Here is a 21,138-nt window from a genome sequence, read left to right as displayed (position 1 = left end):
CGCCCCGCCCGCCGCCACCTGCCCGCCCGCCCCCCGGCCCTGACCCCGCCGGCAGCGCCGAGCATCCCCGCCGCGCTGACCCGCCTCTGCCCCCGGCGCACGGGCACACCCCGGAGGCCATCTTCCCAGGAGAGAGGGGTTTCGTTCACAAAAGCCTTGCTCGGGTAGGAGAAAAAGGTTTCTGTGTTTCCTTAGCAGAGCGGGGATTTGATTTCGAGTAGCGAGCTACGCGCTGTCCGCAGGTGTTAGCGCCGCTTGTGTGTCTGCGCGTGTGAACCTTGTTACTGCTTTAACTTCTGGTGACGTTAGTCTTGGGGTTTGGAGAGTTCTTTCAGTTCTTTTTCTCACCAACTTGTATCTATATATTTAAACAGTTGTCCACATTTCTTCATCTTCCAGAACTAATCACAGAGTTGAGGATATATATTTGAATTAATATTTAAATAAAATAACAGTGAAAGAAAAAAAATATTTCCAAGATGTTCGTTAATTTCATCTTAATTGTGTTACAGTTCTACTGCCTTCTGAATTTGGTAAGATAACTGATTACTAGTTTGGAACCTAAAAGAAAGTTTACTTTGCACTGAAGATTACTGATGCATGCAAGCTCTCTATTCCTGTAGTAAACATGAAATTACTTCTCTGATATAATCTGAGTTATCATAAATACTCTATTACAAAGGAAAAGGACCTCACAAATGTATGCCAGTATGTATTTGGAGTAATGATTTGAGTCCCTGGTTTCAGAATAAGGGATCCCCAAATTAAGTGAGATGAAACTTGCTTCAAACAGCAAAGCTGTTTGCTGTAAGGGTTTGTGATATAAATCAAATACTGACTTTAACTGATTGCTATTGAAATATAAATGTGGTGCTTTTCTCCTCTAGATGTATATATTGCTTCTTTACAAATATGATAGTAGCATGAAGGAAATGAAAACTTTGCTATGGGTTTTATCTTGAAATCACATGAGTGAAATAGAAATATTAGAAAAATAAATTAAAACCATGATAAATAACAAATTAATTCCTATTCTGAATTTGTACCTACATAATTTCTTTTTAAAGCAATTCTAAAGCTTTTTGGAAAAAAATGCAGATTGTGTTCAAATATTCTTTCAGATTTTGTTCAAGTGATAAGTGTTCTTAAAAATTGATCCCTTTTCTCTGGCAGGTAGCATCAGGATGATATTTCACACAAACTAAGACATTACATTCAGCTCACTCAAAATGTTTCTTCATTTATTCTCAGAATTGTTTTTTCAATGTGAGGTTGGAGTTTTATAGCTGTCTGTAGTGCTTTAGGAAGTGAAGTCTGAGGAAATAGAGAAGCATCCCAAACAATATATTTTCTATCCATATTTCTTAATTTTCCAGAACTAGACTTTTAGACTAGTTCAACTTGGAAACCATGCATTGGAGCAAGAAAACTGGAGAGATGTGCCAGTGAACCACACAGTGATGTCAAGGCATGCCCACTTCACCTTGGAAGCACCATCTCTGGCGTGGTTTGTTAAGCCACTCTGTGTATAATGCTTTTTTATTCAGAACCTCAGCACAGACTTCGGTTTAGCATGAGCTATGTGTAATCACTGTGGTAGAGATGCAAGCCTGATTTATGTGCTTGATCAGCCAGACAGCTCTTTAGCAGTCTCTTGAAAACTATTATTGATTGCCTTAACTAGCAAATAGGAATCTGGAACAAGAGATGCAATAGAAAGTAAAGGTTAGATATCAAAGGTGACTAGTACTTTGATATCAAAACAAGAAAAGCTAGCTAGTCGTGTAGCTTTGATTAAATTTATCACTTCATAACACATAGTCGACAAAACTAGCCGTTTTCTTCATGTAGATCAGCAGAAGGAAGGTTTCTTGGAAGAGAGGAAAGGATTGGGAAACTGCATCTTGCTGACCATGTGAGTTGCTATGTAGCTTTTTGGGACATCAGTTTCATTAGAAAAAGCACATGACTTTAAAGGAGTGCCCTATACCCTTTAAATCAAAGTGGCATGTTATACGTATGCTTTTTAACACTGACATTTTTAAGCTTTCTATGAATGTTTTGACTCCAGCTGTGATTTAGTCAAAAGATCTATTGCAGTTCTAATACTGCAAGGTTCATGGGTGGAGGTGGAACTATCCTTCTATGCTCTTTTAAAAAAATGAATTATTAAAATAAGAAAATTGTATTGTATTATTTTAAGATTCACTCCAGTGCCCTCCTATAACCCACAGAGGAAGTCTATGCCAGTTGATGTGCACCACTGTACCACAGAACATAGAGATTGGGTCAGATTACAGTGTTATCTGTAATAGTAACCAGTTTCTGATACTGGCCAGTGACAGCTACCTAAGGAGAAACACAAGACAACGCAAAAAGATTGGTACTGATACCAATCTGCAGTATTTCAGTTACCATCCTGGGATTTCTGCATTTAGTAGTCCTTAATGTACTTTTTAACCAAATTTGTTCAGCTGATCACTGAACCCATGTAAACTCTTAATGGAATAAATGTAACATCTTACCCTTCAAAAGCAGTCATATTATAATCCTTTCTTCCTTTATTTACAATTCCTTAAAGTAGTGAAAAGCACTCATAATGGTAAGGACATTTCAACAAGTAAAGCAAAAGAAAAAAAAAGTGAGTATCAGTACAGACTTAGTCCAATATATGCTGACTTCTATCCTGATGCAAGATTTGTTCTGTAGAAATTCCTCAACAGAAAGAATTTTTTAGTGGTTTAAATCACCATCTCCATGGTTGCTCCTGCTTATGAATTTGTACTGTAAATAGGTTTGCACTGTATTGCTGCCTTTTAATTTGAGACATCTTTAACACAGATTTTTTTTCTCTTCTGGAAGTATTTAATCTGTAACATGATTGTTTAAAATAAGATTTGAAAACTACTATGGCTGTCATTACATAAAGAACAATGCAGCTTCTTGTCCACCAGCACACTGGAATCATTCTCTTCAGGGCTTCTCTCAATCTATCTCTGCCCAGACAGTATTTGTGCTTGGGATTTCCCTGATCCAGGTGCAAGACCACCTCACACTTGGCCTTGTTGAACTTCCAAAGGTTTACACAGGAGCACCTCTCAAACCCCTCCCGGTTGCTGTAGACGGCATCTCTGCCATCCAGCATGTTCACTGAACCACAGAGATTGGTGTTATCATAACTGGTCTTTACTTGGACATTGAGCAATTGACCAGAACTCTTTGAGTGCAACCATCCAGCCAATTCCTTACCCACTGAGTGATTCATCCATCAAATCCATGTCTCTCCACTTCAGAGACAAGGGTGTTGGGCTGGACACTGTGGAATGCTTTGCACAAGTCCAGGTAATTTATGTCAGTTCCTCCCTCATCCACCAATGCTATAACCCTGTCATAGAAGGCCTCCAAACTTGTCAGGTGAAATTTTCCCCTAGTGAAGCCATGCTGGCTGTCACCAATCAACTCCCTGTCCTCCACATGCCCTAGCACGGTTTCCACAAGGATCTGCTCCATGGTCTTGCTGGCCACTGAGATGACACTGACTGGCCTGTAGTTCACTGGATCTTCCTTATTTTCGTTTTTTCCAAAATGGTTATTCTTCCTCTTTTCCAGTCAGCAGGGACGCCACTAGACTGGGGATATTTAGTGGATATAGCTATCAATATCCATGAATATTAACCTTGGAGTAAAGCCCTTCCGACTCCATTTCATGTGCGGACAAACGTTGAAGAAAGCAAGTGTCAAAAGGTTTTTAAGGTGCTAGGTATTAGTTTGTTTTCTGCATTTCCTCTGTCAGAGAGCACCACAGTCCTGCTTTTCCCTCCAACTAGGAGTTCCAGGGGTAAAGAGCGGCTCCAGGGCATAGTCCCACAGGTATAGTCATAGCAGGGTGAGCCAGGTGTTGGTAGTAGGATCCATTGATAGTCCCAGATGAACAAGAGATGAACCGGGTCCAGGCAAGAGCAAAAGGAAATTAAACCATAGGTAGGACTATTGACCAAGTTTCATCTTGAATCTGAAGTCCACGCAGCAGACACGACTAAAGACAGTAGGCAATGGACATCTCAGAGCTACATTCAGGAAGAAAACTAGCTACCACGTAGGTTTGAGGTATGCCCAGATAGCGGGGCCAGACTAGGCTGGAGACCAGCATATGGCAAGGTAGTTGAGGGTCTAGAGCTGTGGTGAAATGGAGACCTTGGGCTCACAAGCAGTATGTGCATGCCCTGGGTGAGCCTGGTCAGGGTCAGTAGATTCTAGAGGTGCACTTGGTGTCTTGACATTCTCCTGTAACAATCATATGGTTAGGTAGGCTGGCTTTGTCGACAAACTTTTAAATTATTTTAAACCCCCCTTAATAATCTGGTCCTCTGGCAAAAAAATATCTTAATCCTTCAGATTTTTAAACCTCTTTTAAACCTTTCTCGTACTTCACCTCCTTTTATATTTGAAGTTGGGGATATCCACAGAAGAGATAACTCCAACCATCACTGTTTTGATTTCCATTTGCCACCTTGCTCCCTCATGCTGAGACTAACTGAACTGCCAGACACCTCCATGACACATAGCCAAGCAGGGCAGCTGCTGCTCAGGCTATGGCAAGCACTTCTGCTTCCTAAAATTTTGAATTACAATTCAATATGTGGAGTGTTTGTCCCTGTTATCACTGTCAATCCTTACTAATGTCTCCTGTAAAACTTCCAAAGAAGGCCAGGAAGACCTGCACTGGATTTCTTACAAAATTATTTTGCTGCTGCATAGGTGATTTTCTAATCTGTCTTTTTGTCATTTGCTCTTTTTAAGGTTGGTTCAAAGGTAAGCTTGACAGACCTTGAATGCAAATTCAGTTACTTAATACTGGGTATGTTAACCCTTTTATCATGTTATTTGTGTCCATTGGCTTTTAAATACTGAATATGGCTATATGATAAGAGAAATGCCTATGTAAATATGTCAGCAGGTGTTATCTATTATGAATGAATACCTATGTAATGGGCATTGCATTACAAGATTTTCTCTTGCCTAATCTAGTTTTATTAGGCAATAAAAAGGTTCTCCCTGGCACAGGGAGACCTGTATACTGCTTACCCTAGCAAGTGTATCATGATGACAAGGTAATGAGATATTCTTTGGGAAATAAACGTCAGACCTCTCTTATTCTTATCTAGGAGTTAAAGGTATTATGCAACAGAATATGGAGATTTTGCAAATTCAGGAAGTCTAAAAGTTGATACTTGTTTTTTCAGAAGACTAGATTTCGTAGAGTAGAAATGGAATTATTATTACCTTTGTTCTTCAGCTAGCATACCTGTACAAACTGCTGAGATGACAGTTTCAACAAAAACTTTTCTTTAAAAAAAAACCCCTCAAATCCTAGATGTCTATCTAGATTATCAATCTAACAGATATTAGTGAAACCATCACTCATCGTGGAAAACACTGAATAAATTTGTCCTGTTGCAAGACTGGATCTCTGCTGCTCATCTTTCAGGGTTTGAACAAGATCTCTTAGTAATAGTAAATCAATTACAAATCCATTTTCCTTATGTCTGATTGAGGTAAAAGTTTATGGATTCCTCTCTATAAATCACAGAAGCTCCGATAGGAAATCTCTTTCATCTTTGTACCTCAAAGCAAAAGATTCAAGGAGAAATCCTGTAGTTCCTTAGGGGAGCTTCCCTTTTTGGGAAGTTTCTGAGTCCTCATCTGCTTAAAGAAGGCTGTTGCTTGCAGAACTGTAATGATTTATGATTTTAAGGGATTATTTAAAGTAGTTCTGCAAATGCGGCAAGTGATTCCATCAGAACTTACTTTCGTTTAGGCTCTCGGTGGCCGAAAAAATGTGTTTGATCATAATCTAACTATGCCAAATATACATACATATTTGCCCATATAAATGGAGATGAAGTTTCTGAATGAATCAACTTAAGATTTCATTATATTGTGTCCATCCTAAAAATTAGTCTGCTTTTCTTGGGTGAATAAGTTTTGCAGGTGTACCAAAGGATCACAGGAGATGAATATCACACAGTACAAGGTAGGGAGTGGCACTGCATGGTGAGGATAGGAGAGTGAAAGAAATAGGACGGGTTCTTCTGATAACAAACTAGAAACTGCAAAGATTGGTTCAGCTATCTTCTTGACCATTTGCAGTTGGTTAGAGTATCTGATATTTTTCAAACTCTTAATGAACATATCTATGTGAACTCTTAAATATAGATCAAGACTGAACCAGCACTAAAGAATCTGTCTCTGAAATCAAAACTGAATAAATGTTTTAATGTTACATAATATCTTAGTTAACATATAACTTAGAAAAAGAGTTAAGATGTTGCAATGTCCTGGTTGTGGTATTAGATATCTTTTTGGTGTTCCAGTTAAAAAAAAACAAACAAACAACAAACTATCAAATAGGGCTACAATATAAGCTCCTTAAAAGGACTGGCTCACACACACTTATTAAAGACTTTTTAGGATGCAGCCGTACTTCAGGTAAACATCCCAAGTACAGTAAGGGTGCTTTACCTGACCATGACTTGCAATTCCCTCATGGTACTCCAGGGATTGCACACGATTTTTACAGCCACGATTCCACAGCTCTGGCCACAGAGCATGCATTAGTGTTGTTTCAGTGCAATGCTGCATTGACATACTTTGACTCTCTACAGGATTTAAACATGATGATGAGCTTCAGCTAATCCAGAATTTTGTTTTTTAGTGCAGCATGGTAAAGCAATATCCTGACTCAGGTGGAGAAGGAAAATTGCTCAAACTTTGGGGAGCAATTTGGAAGGCAGACTGCAACAAGAAAATGAAAAATGCAGCTTGGGATATCTACTTGACATAATGATAGGAAATGCTGTTCATTGTCAAATTGTTTATGTGAAGAAGGGTGATGGAATAAGCAGTTGGTCAGAATAGAAACTGCAACAGGACTGACCAGTGGCAAAGAATAAGAGAAAAAACTGAGAGTTAGGAGTAACGGGGAGTGTAATGCTGAAAAAATAGTCAGATATCTACCTTATTTACTAAATAAGGTATGTGTCATAGGGAGAAAACAGCAATCTTAAATATTCTAAAAATATATTGCAATGCATGTGTCTAGAGACTAGATAAAACCTGCAGAGGAAATCCTAAATCTTAATTTCCTGCGTTTTAGTGTTTCAGTTGATTTAGATGTAGAGATAGCCAACAGGTATCTGTAATTAAACTAGCATGGCCGTGTACAATGATGAGGGAAGCTGAGAAATCTCAGATGCTACTAACAATTTGTTTGCTGTTTTTCAAAATAATTCTGATAAAGAAAGAACACACTGTCTCATATAATTTTCTCATTACAGCTACTCTCCCAGAGGATGACATGGTAAAATGTTAAGTAATAGATGAACAGAAGCAAGAGGAAGTTGGAATTTCTGTAGCACTAGCTTCTGAAAATTATATAGTTTCATACTACATCTGCTTTTGTAGCACACTGTACCTGTTACCCAGGGATTCATCTCTCTATCTTAATTTTCCAATGTACACTGAGTTAAATAAGGATGGACAGTTAATTTATTAATGTTGTATGAGAACATTAGAGATCACTATCTTGTAACAGTGCTAATATATTAGCCTGCCTAAGTGCAAATATTTAAAATGTATCCTCTCTGTGCTTACGTTTATCAATTGCAAAATGGCATTATGCAACTCTGTCTTTGGTAATCTTTCAAAAAAGTTGAAATAAATAATAGGATCAAATCACATTTGTTTTTTACTTTATTTTAGGTTTCCATGAACTAGAAATACAGCCTCTGAAAATTTTGCAGAAGGTGAGAGCACGATCACACTTCCTTGTCTGAATGACAGCTGCTTTTTAAAACATAAATCTCTGCCATGTAATTATAAGGAACTTCTAGAAACAAAACCACATAACTCTCCTTACTGTTTCAACAGCTTTGTATTCTGTGAATCAACATCAACTCTAGAACAAAATTAAAAGACAGAAATATGTCTTTCCCAAGAAATAGTCTAGACTCATTGGTAAGGAAAACACTGGGAGAGGAGTACTAGCTAATACAGTCTGTACCTCCTCATCTAAGCAACTCTCAATCTAGGAAAGCAATATGCACTCTTAAATGGGACTTAGTACTCAGAAACACCTAAAGTAATAAAAAGCAGTAGTGGCATTGAAATCAAAAATAATAGAATCATTTTGCTCTTCTGGCCATATCTCATTAGCTCATTCGGTCATACATGAAATAAACAAATAATTAATCTCAGGTCCCCCATTACTAAGAAGTAGATAATAAAACCTGGAAACTTATTACCTTATATTTTAAATTTATGACCAGTATTAAGGAGTATGTGTCATGTTTCTCTAAGAACATTTGTTTATAAATTAGCCACAACATTTCAGCAACTATTTAGCAGGAAATAACACAAGAAATGAGCAGTGGACAAAGGGATGCAAAATAACTGCATGGTAGTAAGGGAATGTAAAGAAGTATATGGCTCTGAAATTTTAATGTCTATGAAAATGTATATGATTAATAATATTTGTGAACAAAACAATTAAATGTTCAGTGAAATAGTCTGAAATAGTCTGTGGAAAAATTGGAGAATTTCCAACAGCCTATTTAACTAAAATAATCTGAGAATCACAGCTTTAAGGATTCTATTTCCTTGTAAAATAATTTTGCTCATCTGAAGTTTTAGTACAGTTCATTAGACCATGCAGACAAAAAAGATTCACAGCTTTCCATCTGGGTACCTTGAGCCATTTGCCATATGGTTTTTATTGGTTGCCCAATAAAATATGAAGTAAATTACTTGGTATCAAGTAATATAAAAATGCTATTTTCCCCCTGTTCTTCTTAATAAGATGCTTCATAATATTTTTCTTAAGGAAGACCCTATAGAGACCAACACACTGTCAGTCATATGATTGTACTTAACAGGGAATTTATCACAAACTCTTAGCAAGTATAAAGTTAATGTAAAATCTAATCTCCTTTGTGTCCTCCCATCCCTGTCCCCAGTGTCTATGTCTGTTCCTACCCCAGCCCCCAATCACCCAGTCATATTTCATGACATGCTTCTCTGCTCTGCAGAAGCTGATGAACTTGTTCTGACAGACGATTTAGAAGCAGGATGTGTTGGGTTGTGAACTACTTCCTGTGCACTTGCTTTAGGTTGAGGAAATCCTCACCCTCTTAAAAATCCTTGCCTTCCAATAAATCACAGTGTTCCCCTTTGCCAGTTTTAGAGAGCTTGGGCAGACAAAGGACCATGGAAAAGACATTTGGATGGAGCAAGGGAGGCTTTTAGTGGGAGGAGTTATGCCAGCTTCCCTCTAAGTAAATATTATCCGTATGTGCTTGGGCTTCTGAAAGTACAGAATGTTAACTCTGAGTCTCACTTTGCATGGACTCAGAGAGATACAAATAATCCACAAAGCTATAATGCATAACACGTCAGTTTTAAAAATAATGATGAACAGTGTGACAAACATTTGTTTCATAGCAGTTCTTAGAAATAACAATGAAAAGCACTATTTTAATGCCAACCATCTTCTAAACTTGGTTAATTCTATTCTGAAATGTGGCCAATATTTTGTGCTTTTGAATTATCCAGGACTGTCAAATGACTCACATTTTTGGTTAAATAAAGACAGAATAGGTCTTTGGTAGAGAGTACAAATATTTCTTTTTATTGGAAAAGTGCATTTATTTTATCTCTCTACTTCACAAAAATTTCTGAAAATGAAATCATTACCATCCTTTCTTGCATAGTTCAAATGCTTTTCCAGTAATTTGTATTCTAACAATCATTTCACTCCCATATTAACTATAGTTTGCACTATGGTTGCTTTTTATTTTATATGGAATATAGTGTTTTTCTCCTTGTAGATAACTACCAACATTTTTTTCCATAAATAAAAAATAAGAAGCTGAGTCTCTCCTTTCCTATGATGTTCTCATGTGCCAAGTGCAACTTATTTCTGATGTTTTTGTACCTTTATATTCTTCTGTGACGGTCATGGTTATGTTGTCCCTAATCTCTTTAAAATCTATTAAGCAGTCCAAGGGTTGGTGCTAGAGCCCAATGAAAAAAAGAATGATTCCAGCTTCTCACAGCTCAGGAGAGGTTGCTAAGAGGGTATGCAGTTGTGCAACTATGCAAGATCAAACCTTTTAATTTTTTTTCCTAAGCGTGGATTTTTTCTATCAGTGATCATACTTTTTGTTAAAACATGTATCAGATAAAAATGACTTGACTAGACTTAGTCAAGTTTCAGATGACAAAAAAAAGAAAAAGGAAAAAAAGGCCCAGAAAAAAAATTAAAAATTAGTATGAGTTACAAATGCAAGAGCTAAAAAAGTAAACCAAGCAAGAATGGAATTTATCTGTACATTTCTACTCAGGACAACAGAAAGAGTACTGAAAAAAAATTTGAATGCTTTTTCATTTTGGCATCTACTCTGCCCAAAAGGGAATAAAGCTACTTGCTGCAATGGTAAGCTCTTCCTACAATTAGTGTTTTTGTGAAGGAATAGCAGATTGGTGTTCTATCTTCCAAACTTGATTCAGGCCTGCAGTCAGCATCTAGACTGTGTGTCAGAAGGCAGGACCCTAGAAATCCAATTCTTCCAAAAACTTGCTTTCCATACTTAATCTGGGAAAATTAATATATTGGATTTCACGGAGTCTCACTTTGACTAGTTATAATTATCCTTATCTCAGTTATGTCATTTTTTTGTCCTTACACACCTATTGTTTTCCTGCTTCTTTTTTTTTCTTCTTTCTTTTGATTCTGCTCTGCTGTTCCTATTTGCTTTTTGTTTCCTTCAATGTCTTTTTTTTTCAGAGCAGTGTCTTGGTCTAGGAATGGTATTCTCCAATTTAGTGCTACTACTGAAACTGTGTGCCACTTGCTCACTCCCCTGCTTTCCCTTTCCCCTTCCTTGTGGTGTTGGAGAGAACTGGAGGTACAAGAGGCTGAGATAAGAACAATTTACTGGAAGCAGCAATGAGATAAGAAAACTAACACTAACAGCAACAATACTAATGACAGAGTGCAAGAAAAGTGGTGACATTCACACAGAAACAACTCCACCACACCTGACCAGAAGGAGCTCTTTCTCTTCAAAAAGACTCTCTTTCCCCCACCCTAGCAATGGTAGTAGAGGTGGTACAGAATAAGCATCTGGTCCTAGCCATGTGCCATCCTGTAGAAATTAACCCCATCCTGGCTGGAATCAGGAGAAACAGCCTTCCTCTTGCTCTGTTATTTCTTATGCTTAATCACTATTATCTATTTGCTTCCCTCTCAAAGATAGAAACACCAGTCTGAGACCTCACTAAGCACTCTTAATTTACATTTCATTTTCTTTTCTTCAAAATCAGAGGCATGAGTTTTAACACACATGGGTCTCTGTAGAAATAACTATAATATTTGCTTTTTAGAAAATGTCCCTCTTATAATAAGCAATACCTAAAAGGAGTTGTTATGGTTACTATTTTCCTCTTCTGCTGTTTGTACTATTAGATTTCACTAGTACCCTATTGTTTTGGAAAACCAGATTTTTTTACAGTGTCCTACTGTACGTAATATTAAATTGATACAATATTTACCATTATGATTTTTTGGATTTAACTGTAATTTGTTGATAAACATGAATAGTCTTATCTCTAGCACTGCAATATTTCACTCACTTGTCAAAAACCAAGAAATTTTACCTTTCCTGCTCTTTTTTTCTTCTCTTCTGTTCCCATTTTTGAGTGTCCTCTGCATTCCTTGAATGATGTATCATTCCATTTTGCTAGTCATGCAGGAAACCATTTTTCTTTTTCTCGATTAGATTTCTACTTCATTAATGAGTTAAATAAGCTAACAAAAAAGTGTAGTATGTGGTTGGAGTGCCTCAAAGTGAGAGAAATAGAGAAGCAGCACGAACAAGCTGTTAAAACTCTACATAATAATTACTGGAATTGCAGTCTTAATGCTTGGATTTCCATTTGCTGAAAAGCTTATAAAAAGTTGTAACCTGAACTGCCTGAAACGTCTTTTAGTAGTTTTGGCTGCAATGCGAATATGAAGTTCATCATATGGGAGGTTTTTTTTTTGCCAGATCCTCAGGTCCTCAATTGCTCAAATCACACAATTTTTTGTAAAACCATCTGTAAATTAACCTGGAAATGTTTCTTACAAGATGTATGAAAATAAGTAGGGGGTCATTCAAAGAAAAATTTTTGAAACATTCCTTCTATCGAAAAAGTAAGAGAAAATACTAGATTCATGCCAACACACTGAAGCAGACTCTTTCACAAGTTCATAAACTATAAACTACACATCTCTCTATTTGCTCTTCTACTGCCAATTACTGTAGTAATTGGTAGATGACTACCATAAATTGGATGAGTGTCCAGTAGAGACATTCATAAAAGCTGGTTGTCATAGCTGTCAGACCTACCTGTATTGAATTTCACTTTGGAGTAGGGGAAATGCTAGGGCAAAGTCATGGAACCATTCTTAAAAATCTTACAAGGTCTTACACAGCATACTCAATATTATTAGTGCCTTGTCAGAATGCCATTTGTTTGCCTTCTTTTTTCCTTTCTCTTTTTTCCTCTGGCTTACAAAGGTCTTTGCATGGATGCTGCTACTACGTAGAAGTGTTTACAGCAATTTGATAGACTAAAAATTCTGTGGTTGATGTCAGAGAAGATGTGAAACTCACAGCAGCTCATTTAATTTCTGTATAAATTCAAAGCATATTCATGTGACATCTCTCTCACCAAAACACGAGAAAAAACGTATTTCCATCTACAGCTGGTTACTGTTAGCAGTACTCCTAAAGAATGTGGGAATTCGCAGAATGCCTTTTAAACTGGAAAGCAGAGAGGCACAGCCTACAAGTATGGCAGAACATACCTTCCTTTTACCCAGTTGTGGTTGTAAGGTTTGAGACGCTGAACCATACTTCTTTACAGTATCTCCCATATTGCCCAGGCAGTTTAACTCCTTTGGCTGAAATAGAACTTACTCAAAAACGTGGCCTTTTAAAATTTATTTTTAAACTTTGTAGAAAGAGTTTAAGAGACAAACAAGAGGTTGTACTAATAAGAGGGTGCAGATGACAACCAGTGGACAATGAGAACCACGTAATCATTGAGAGCTTGAACTGATCACTATAGAAAATGAGGGGTGTCATATACTCTTCTGTTAACATCAGTTGCCAAGTGCTTTTGTAACATCTCTATGCACTGAAAGGTCCTTTCTGTGTATTGATACAGTATCCCAGTTTATCAGAAAGTTACAGATATCTATTTGATCACTTGATTAATAAGCTAAGACTGCTCAGATAGCATCAGACTGCTCAGACTTGATGCAGAGTAAGTGACAGAAGCAAGTGTGTGTGTCTGTGTGGGTGTGAGTGGAAGAAACACATCTCTTCTTAGTAGGAGTAAATTGTTGGATTGACCTAGTAGAGAAATACCTGATTCAATACAAGTACCACCCACTGCCCACCACATTTAGTAGAAACAGCAAAAAATGGCACAATGACACTGTACACTGTGAAAAAACTCAACTTACGAGGATTGGGAGTCCATACAGGAATGAAGAGTAATGTGATTGAAAATAGCATATGGAATGGGTATACCAAAATAGAATAAGCAAAAAACAATCAGCATAAGAGAAGAGAAAGACCAGAATAAAGTTTTTCTGGAGTGTTCATATACCTTTGAAAGAAAATTATTTACAATATACTTTATGCTGGATGCATTTCTCGTTGTAAATTTATGTCATATTTATCATCCTGCAGTTAGGATCACTGATTTTAGTAATTTCATTTACCAAAGTCACTTTGGGCATTTTTAATAGAGTCACGATCATCATCATCCAAGATAAGGATACTACTCTGCATAGATCAGAAATTTTGCTGTTTTAACCCTTGTCTGATTCTAGTACAGCAAATGCTATTCATTGTTTTACAGCTAAAAAAAGAGAAAGCATTAAAAAAACCAGACAAGTGTCAGGTGACTTAAGAATATTTTTGGACTTCCTCTGGTGCTCTGATGTTGTTGGTTTTATTACAGTACTATTAATGGGATGGATAGCTGTATCTAAGAACAACAATGGCTACATCAATCATCTGTAGAGCAAAAATGTACTAATCTTCATGAATTTCTTGGTTGATACGTTCCAAGATATTTAAAGGTTCTGAATTCATGTTGCTTCTCAGTACCATGACAGCATTAGTGCTTTGAATTTAATAAATTAAAAAAAAAAAAAATCCTTGTTAAGAAGTGTGTAGACTTCCATACTGAAAAATAAAGTAAATTGTGGACTATCAAATGAAAATCAAGTCAAAATTTATTTCAATATTTAGTGACATTAACTCTAATGATGAATTGTTAAAACTTCCAATGTAAGAAGATGCATACATTTCATGTCCATTATGACTACTGACAAATCACAACGTATTTACTAAAAGATTCTACCTATGTAACCTGTAGTTGCACAGGCTAAAATTTTTTCTTAACATTTATATTAGCTTTGTACTCTTTTCCTCAACAAACTTTTTGTTTTGTTTTTGCTAACCTTTTGTATCTCCCTGAAGATACTACAATGTAGAATTTAAGTGAAAATTAAAAGTGTGGAAACATCCATTTGTAAAATTTGCATTCAATTTCCAGTTTCTGAAGAAGTTTAAACATAGTGCGAGTTCTAGAAAATGGTATTCTGATGCAATACTTTGGGTTGTATACACTTGGTTACTTTTTCCTTTATACTTGTTTTATGCAGTGACCTGAAGGTAGAGTTATTCCAAATACTTTCTGTATTGTCATATTCAGGGGTTTTAAAGACAAAAAAGACAAAGAATAAACACTGCAGATGATGGAAGCAGTGCTTTTAAATGTTTTTTTTAAAGAAGCTTTCCTAATTTCCACCTATGGACATGGGTGCAGCAGACTTTCCTTGTGGTTGACTTTTCTTAGTCAACTTGTGGCAGAGTCCACATCCATCTTCTTTTGATTGGAAAATACTGCCAAAGTAGTTCATACAAACCAACTTATTTTCATAGTTTCAAATTAGTCGTTTCAAACAGTTTCAAATTGAGGAATCTTGCAGACTAAACCAGACTTCCAGCTCTTTCCATGGTATCTTTGAGCCAGTACTGGCTCAGTTGTCTGCTGTTTCCTCTCTGCTCCTTCATTACCTTTCTTGGGCAGAGACACACACTCTTCAAGACAACAGGGAAAAAAACCTCTCAAATTCACCTGCTCAGTAAGAAAGGACAGAATATATTCCTGGATGAGAGCTTTACAAAGGGATGTAATCAATTTTTCTCAGTTCAGACCTCAAATTTCACAAATGCAGAAAAAAGGACAGTAATAGTTTAATGCCACTTGTTTGGAGGCTCATATTTATCATAGATTCTGAGTGAATTTGTCTTAAGTTGCAATGCAAGATGTAACCAAAAGTATGTATTCTATTACCATCTGTTAAAACCAGGTGAGGCAATAATCTTTATCTCTCCATGACCCATTCCTCAAAACTCGGGGTGGGGGAGCAGGGAGGAGGGGTATCTTATGTTAACAGGCCAGCTGTTAAAACCAGGTGGGGTAATGATTTTTGTCTCTTCCACAACCCATCGTCTATCCAGGGAGATATCATCTGTTAATGGGCCATTGAGTCTCACTGCATGACTGATAAAATTACATCATCCCATTGGGAGATGCTCCACCCAGGGGGAGCCAAGCATTTCCTACCTAGGTAAAATCTGAGATTTGTGAGACCACAGTCAGCCTTTTCTTCCACTGGATTCCTAGAGGAAGACAGACCCTTGTACATCACCAATGGACCTTCAGAGGAAAACCATACCATTCTACAGGAGCACTGCTTCAACAGAACCACATCTGTCATCCAAGAGGACTGCAGCCACCATTCAATCAGACTGCTACCAACACCCCGACTGACAGGGTGCCAGGTTGTATTCTGACTCTGTCACTGTTTCTGTACTACTGCCTTTTATTTTAATTTTCCTATTAAATTGTAGTTCTGACTTGGGATCTCCTACTGGTTTGCTTTCAAACTAGCACAAGATTCCATACACTGTTTACAGAAGTTTAATTTATAGTTTAAATGCAGCAGTTTGATTACTGACATAACCAAGCCTTACTTTCTGCTATTGCAGTCTAAGCATATTAATTTGGGTTTTTTTTGGGGAAGAAAAATACCTTAACTGCTTGTGGATAAGACAAGCAGAAGATAAAGACTGCCACCTATTGTTCTGAAATAGAGTTTCTGCATACAGCAAGAGAACATTAATATCCTGAGTACAGTCTTCCAGTCATCTCTATCACTTTCCCAATACAAAGGTTTTGGTTCCGCTAACATATAACCTTTTATCTAAGTGGAATGCATTTTGGCTCTATGCCTAATTTATAAATTGAAAGATTTTTCCACATTTCAGTGAATGGCATCAACAAACCAAATTCATAGGAAGTATAAAGTACCTGACTGAGGTATTTAATTCCAATATGTATTTGCTTTCTTTTCAGGTAAACCTATGTACATGAATTCTGTTATTTATTTACAGTAGTCTGCATTCTTTGTTCTTGTCTAAATATTCATCTTCACCTTGTTGTTATCGTGGAATTGTCTTTTATACATGTAAAACTACTGAAGCCCATTAAAATCACATAGGTACTGCAGACAAAATGGACAGATTCTGTGAAAATTTTGATCTAGAACACTATTAAATACAGGTCAGAAATCAATGTACTGAAAAGAAGACTAATTCATTGACACAGAAGGGAGACAAGGTGACCTGATTACATGTTGTTAATATTTTATCCCTTTCACACTACAGTACAGTTAATACTCTTGACCATCTGTGCAGTACTACTGAAATCAGAACTATATTTTTCATAAATCTGGCAGCAAGAACATGACCAAAGAAAAATCTAGTGTCACCAAATAATGAACCTTTGACTGCTCAGCTGAACAGGCTGGGAGGCCAGAATAAAGGCCAGAGGGCCTCAGTAAGTTGATGCCTATGTAGACTTGAAATGTACTAGCATTCATTTACCAGTTCTAGCATTATTGCCCTGCAGAGACAATATGGAATAGCCTCTCTTTTTTATCCTAATATTTTTTGACAAAAAAAAACGCTGTCTGGTGAAAGAAACCTAATTAATAATAATTTCATTGCTTCTAATGAAAGTGATTAATGTTAAATACAATAAGGTTCCCTCTATGTTTAAAATAAAATATCAAGAGTAAATGTAATAAAAATAAATATTTAATGTATGAATTCTCAACTTGGAAGTTCTATTTATGATTACCTATTCTGGCCTTTGTAAGAGGTGCATAGATATTTTGGGAAGCCAAAAGGTTTTGAGACAGAGCACTCGAAGTACTTTTCATCTGAATAGAATGACATTATTGGAAGAAGGATACCTACCAACTATATCTGTGGGTAAACTTATTCTATATTTGTCCTGCTAGTGTTTTTACTGTTCATCTATCCCAGTTAAAATGTGCCTTATTTCATCTTCACGTAACAGAAATGTTTAACTGCTACAGAGTTCCATGAATGAATTCTGAATGAATGAATTTCCAGAACATTACGAGTTAGAAGCTTACATAGTACTGTCAATATTTTAAAAATATGGTGAAAAAGATGCAAAACTTAACAGAAGATATAATGAAAAAAAAGTTGTTTCTTCTGTTATATAACATTACCAAACTGCATACTCTTAATGAAACATACAGGCTGCAAAAATTTTTAGCCATTATTGAGAAGAAAGTGCAAATGTCTTTACAAATAATTTAATGAGTGAAGGTATGGGTGTTAGCATCTTTAAAATTGGTCTTAATGTCTCTACTAATTTTGGGCAACAGGTTGTTGCAGAGCCCAGAGAGGGCTTGCACAAGCCTGAATGTCTGAACTTTGGGGTGAAGTAATAGGTTCAGAGGGGGAATATGTGGTAGGCAGTTCGGGAAAGCTGTATCTTCCTACTACCTCAGCAATGAGGAAGAGGGCAACATGCTGCTGGGAGTTCAGGATCAAAGGAGGCTGTGCTCTCTAAAACCCTGAGAGAGAAAACCCTGCAGGCGTGTGCCCCAGAGGACTCTCCCTTTATTCGAATAAAGCTGAAGCACTCCTCTATCTCCTTTTTAGACATAAACCTCTGGCATTTGTGGATTTTCCTGACAGTATGACACTTAAACAGCCAGCACTCACATTGTGATTTATAACTCAAAGCAGCATAACAGAAGCTGCAGCAATCTCCACGGTCTAGACAACTGTATCAGGAGCAGGGCAAAACCTGTCTCATTGGCATCAGCTTCTCTGCTTTGGGGCCAGCAGTGCTTTGTTTCTGGTATTTGCTGCCATCTCATGTGTTTCAAGAAGTATTGCAGTGGAATTTCAGAAGCAAGCATTTAGTACATCTAAAATAACTTTAGATAGCTATGTGACTGCAATGTTAAGCAAATGCAGCACTTAAAATTCTGAAATTATTTTTTAGTGCTACGTGATACAGAAATGACCTACATTTAAAACCAAAATGAAATATTCTGCTCCAATTTGGGTGAAATAGCATGCTGTGACCAGTTTTCAACTCTCAGTACATGAAAGACATTGACATGCTTCCAGACTTCCAGCAGAAAGCCACAAAATTTCCAGGGACTGGATGATATCACTAATGAAAAGCAACTGAGTGAGCTAGGTTTGTTCAGCTTTAAGAAAATGAGGCTTCAGGGTAATCTTATTGCTGTCCACCATTACCCAGTGGGAGAGCATAGAAAAGATGGAGCCTCCTTGGAAAAACACAGTGATCAGACAAGACAAACACATTCATTGCAATACAGGAAATTCGGGGTATATTAAGGAAAAAAAATTGACTGTGAGTGGAACCACACTGAAACAGGGACACAGAGGTGTCATGGAAGACAAATTTGTAACTCAAACAGATATCAACTCCTCAAACCAGGAATGGTTCCTGACCACAGTGAAAGAGAGATATTACACTATCACACAGCAAAAAGACTATTTTTTTGTTCAGGGGTTTGTGTTGCCTAGATATGGCATCAGCAACTTAAAACACAGGTAAGGGAAGGAATAGGTTATGCTTTTGTCTTAGAGGTTGCTGTCATGGAACCAGGGATTTTGTTACTAGCCAACACTAACCTAAAGACATAGCACAAAATGTAAAAGACAGAAAGAAAGTGCAGAGAAGCTTACTAAAACCTCAGTAATTAAAAAGATTCTTCCTGCCAGGTAGAACATGCCAGCAAGTTCACAGCTGCTTTGAGATGCACTCATGCAATGTAAGCATGTACTGGAAGCACTGTGCCAGAGCAGCTTAATAAAGCCAAAATGTTGATTTATTGACCACACATTGCTACATAACTATTCTGAAAAAGGCCCCTGCCCTTACTTCCATCTATCAAAACAGAAGTTCTTAGCTACTAGCTTTAAAAAATGATGACAAGGCATAGTTTTCCATAGCCACAGCACTATGAGGAATAATGTTCTCATACACCCCTTAGTCCATAACCTGGGACAGCTTGAGCCTGTGGCTGTGGGAGGTGCACTACTGTAACACACTCCAGAGTGGCCTCGCAGAGTTGTAAAGCGAAAGAACAACAGATGAGGAGAGTGTTGACTCAATAGTTCCAAGAGTTACTGCTGTACTTTGTCTTCAACATGTACTCTGCATGAGTCTTGGAGATTACATTTGAAAACAATGTAAAGTCATCAATCTTTTCTGCTTCATAGTGAATTAACAAGCAGAGAACAAAAAATCAGAAACTGCATTCAGCTGCACTATTTTTCTGTAAGCATTAAACAAATATTAACCCCACCAAAGGTTTAAGGAAGAAGGCAAACAACTCCCTCTGTTTCTTCTACTTATATTCAGTAAAACAAAATTTGTTTCTCTAGGCAGAAAAGATTATTCATTTTAGACACTGCTAGACATAGTAATGCCATACAGAGATATTCAGAGATTAAATTTTCTTAATGTATAATATTGTGCCCAAATGACAAAAACAACATGTCTGAGCACAGCAACTAACAGCATTAGGTATGCTCCCCCCCCCCTCCAAAAGCCTAAAAATTCCTGTATTTTCAGGCTTCTTTAGTGCTGAAAAGTCTTTGACTCCCAAAGATTAATATAATGATAAAGTATAAGTTCTTTTAATATAATAAGTATACTTGAAGAAGGACTAAAGAGGTCTTGTCCTTCAGTCATATTCTGGTTGTTTTTCATTATTTTCTAGAACATAGCAACCCGAAACAAAATAAAATATTAACATAGATTATTCATGGGTAAGAGAAATCAACGCTGATCACACAGGGATTAAACCACAGACTGATTCATTTTAGCAGCAATCTGAACAGTCAAAATTGTACTGTACCATGGCACTCTAGAAAGGAAAGACACCACATAGAGCACTGTGGGCCTTTGTTACTCAAAGCAATATTAAACTTTTGCAAACAACATCACATTTGTACAGCAGTACTGATTGGTATGGGATACTGTGGCATACAAATCAATTAGGAGAACCATGTCGATCTTCTAGCTTGCTCTGACAGATCCAACCTTTCCTATGGACTTGAAAGGTCCAGCCCATTCTGAGATTACAACAGCACTAACTGTAGAGGGCTTTCTTCACAGAAAGTGTTATAATTGGAACCGGCTGCCGAGAAAGGTGATGGAATCACCGTCCCCGAAGGTGTTTAAGAAAACATCTGGCACTCAGTGCCATGCTCTAGCTGACTTGGTGGTGTTCGATCCTAAGTTGGACTCGATGGCCTCAAAGATTTTTTTCCAACCTAGCTGATGCTGCGTTTCTATAACTCTGTAACAGACCGACTTTGCTCTAAGCTTTGCGCTGGCGTTTTCCCCAGGTGGGTCCCGCTGGGCGCACAGGCCGCCGACGGGCGCGGCCCAGAGAAGCGGTCAGGCCGCGCCAGGCCCGCAGGAGCGGAGGGCGGACCCGCCCGAGCAGGCGGCGAGGTCGGCCTGACCCGCGCTGCCTTCGCCGCTCTCCCACAGCGCCGCTCCCCCGCCCGGAAGCGCCCTCGGCACCGCCCCCTGCTCCCGGCACGTGACGGGGCACGGCGCCGCTCCCTGGGTCAC

At 37.7% G+C, this 21,138-nt stretch overlaps 1 long non-coding RNA gene across 1 annotated transcript; it reads left to right on the top strand.

Annotated features, from left to right (window-relative positions):
• Positions 1-39: 39 nt before the first annotated feature.
• LOC106852868 (uncharacterized) lies at positions 40-17,307 on the top strand. Its single transcript, XR_015799284.1, has 3 exons — positions 40-164; positions 7,762-7,805; positions 15,648-17,307. It is a non-coding gene; the product is annotated as an uncharacterized LOC106852868 (long non-coding RNA).
• The last annotated feature ends 3,831 nt before the right edge of the window (positions 17,308-21,138 follow it).

This window comes from Sturnus vulgaris, chromosome Z (assembly GCF_052056855.1).
Source record: "Sturnus vulgaris isolate bStuVul1 chromosome Z, bStuVul1.hap1, whole genome shotgun sequence".
Classification (NCBI taxonomy): domain Eukaryota; kingdom Metazoa; phylum Chordata; class Aves; order Passeriformes; family Sturnidae; genus Sturnus; species Sturnus vulgaris.
Note: the sequence above shows the minus strand (reverse complement) of the source record. Positions and strands in the feature narration are given on the sequence as shown.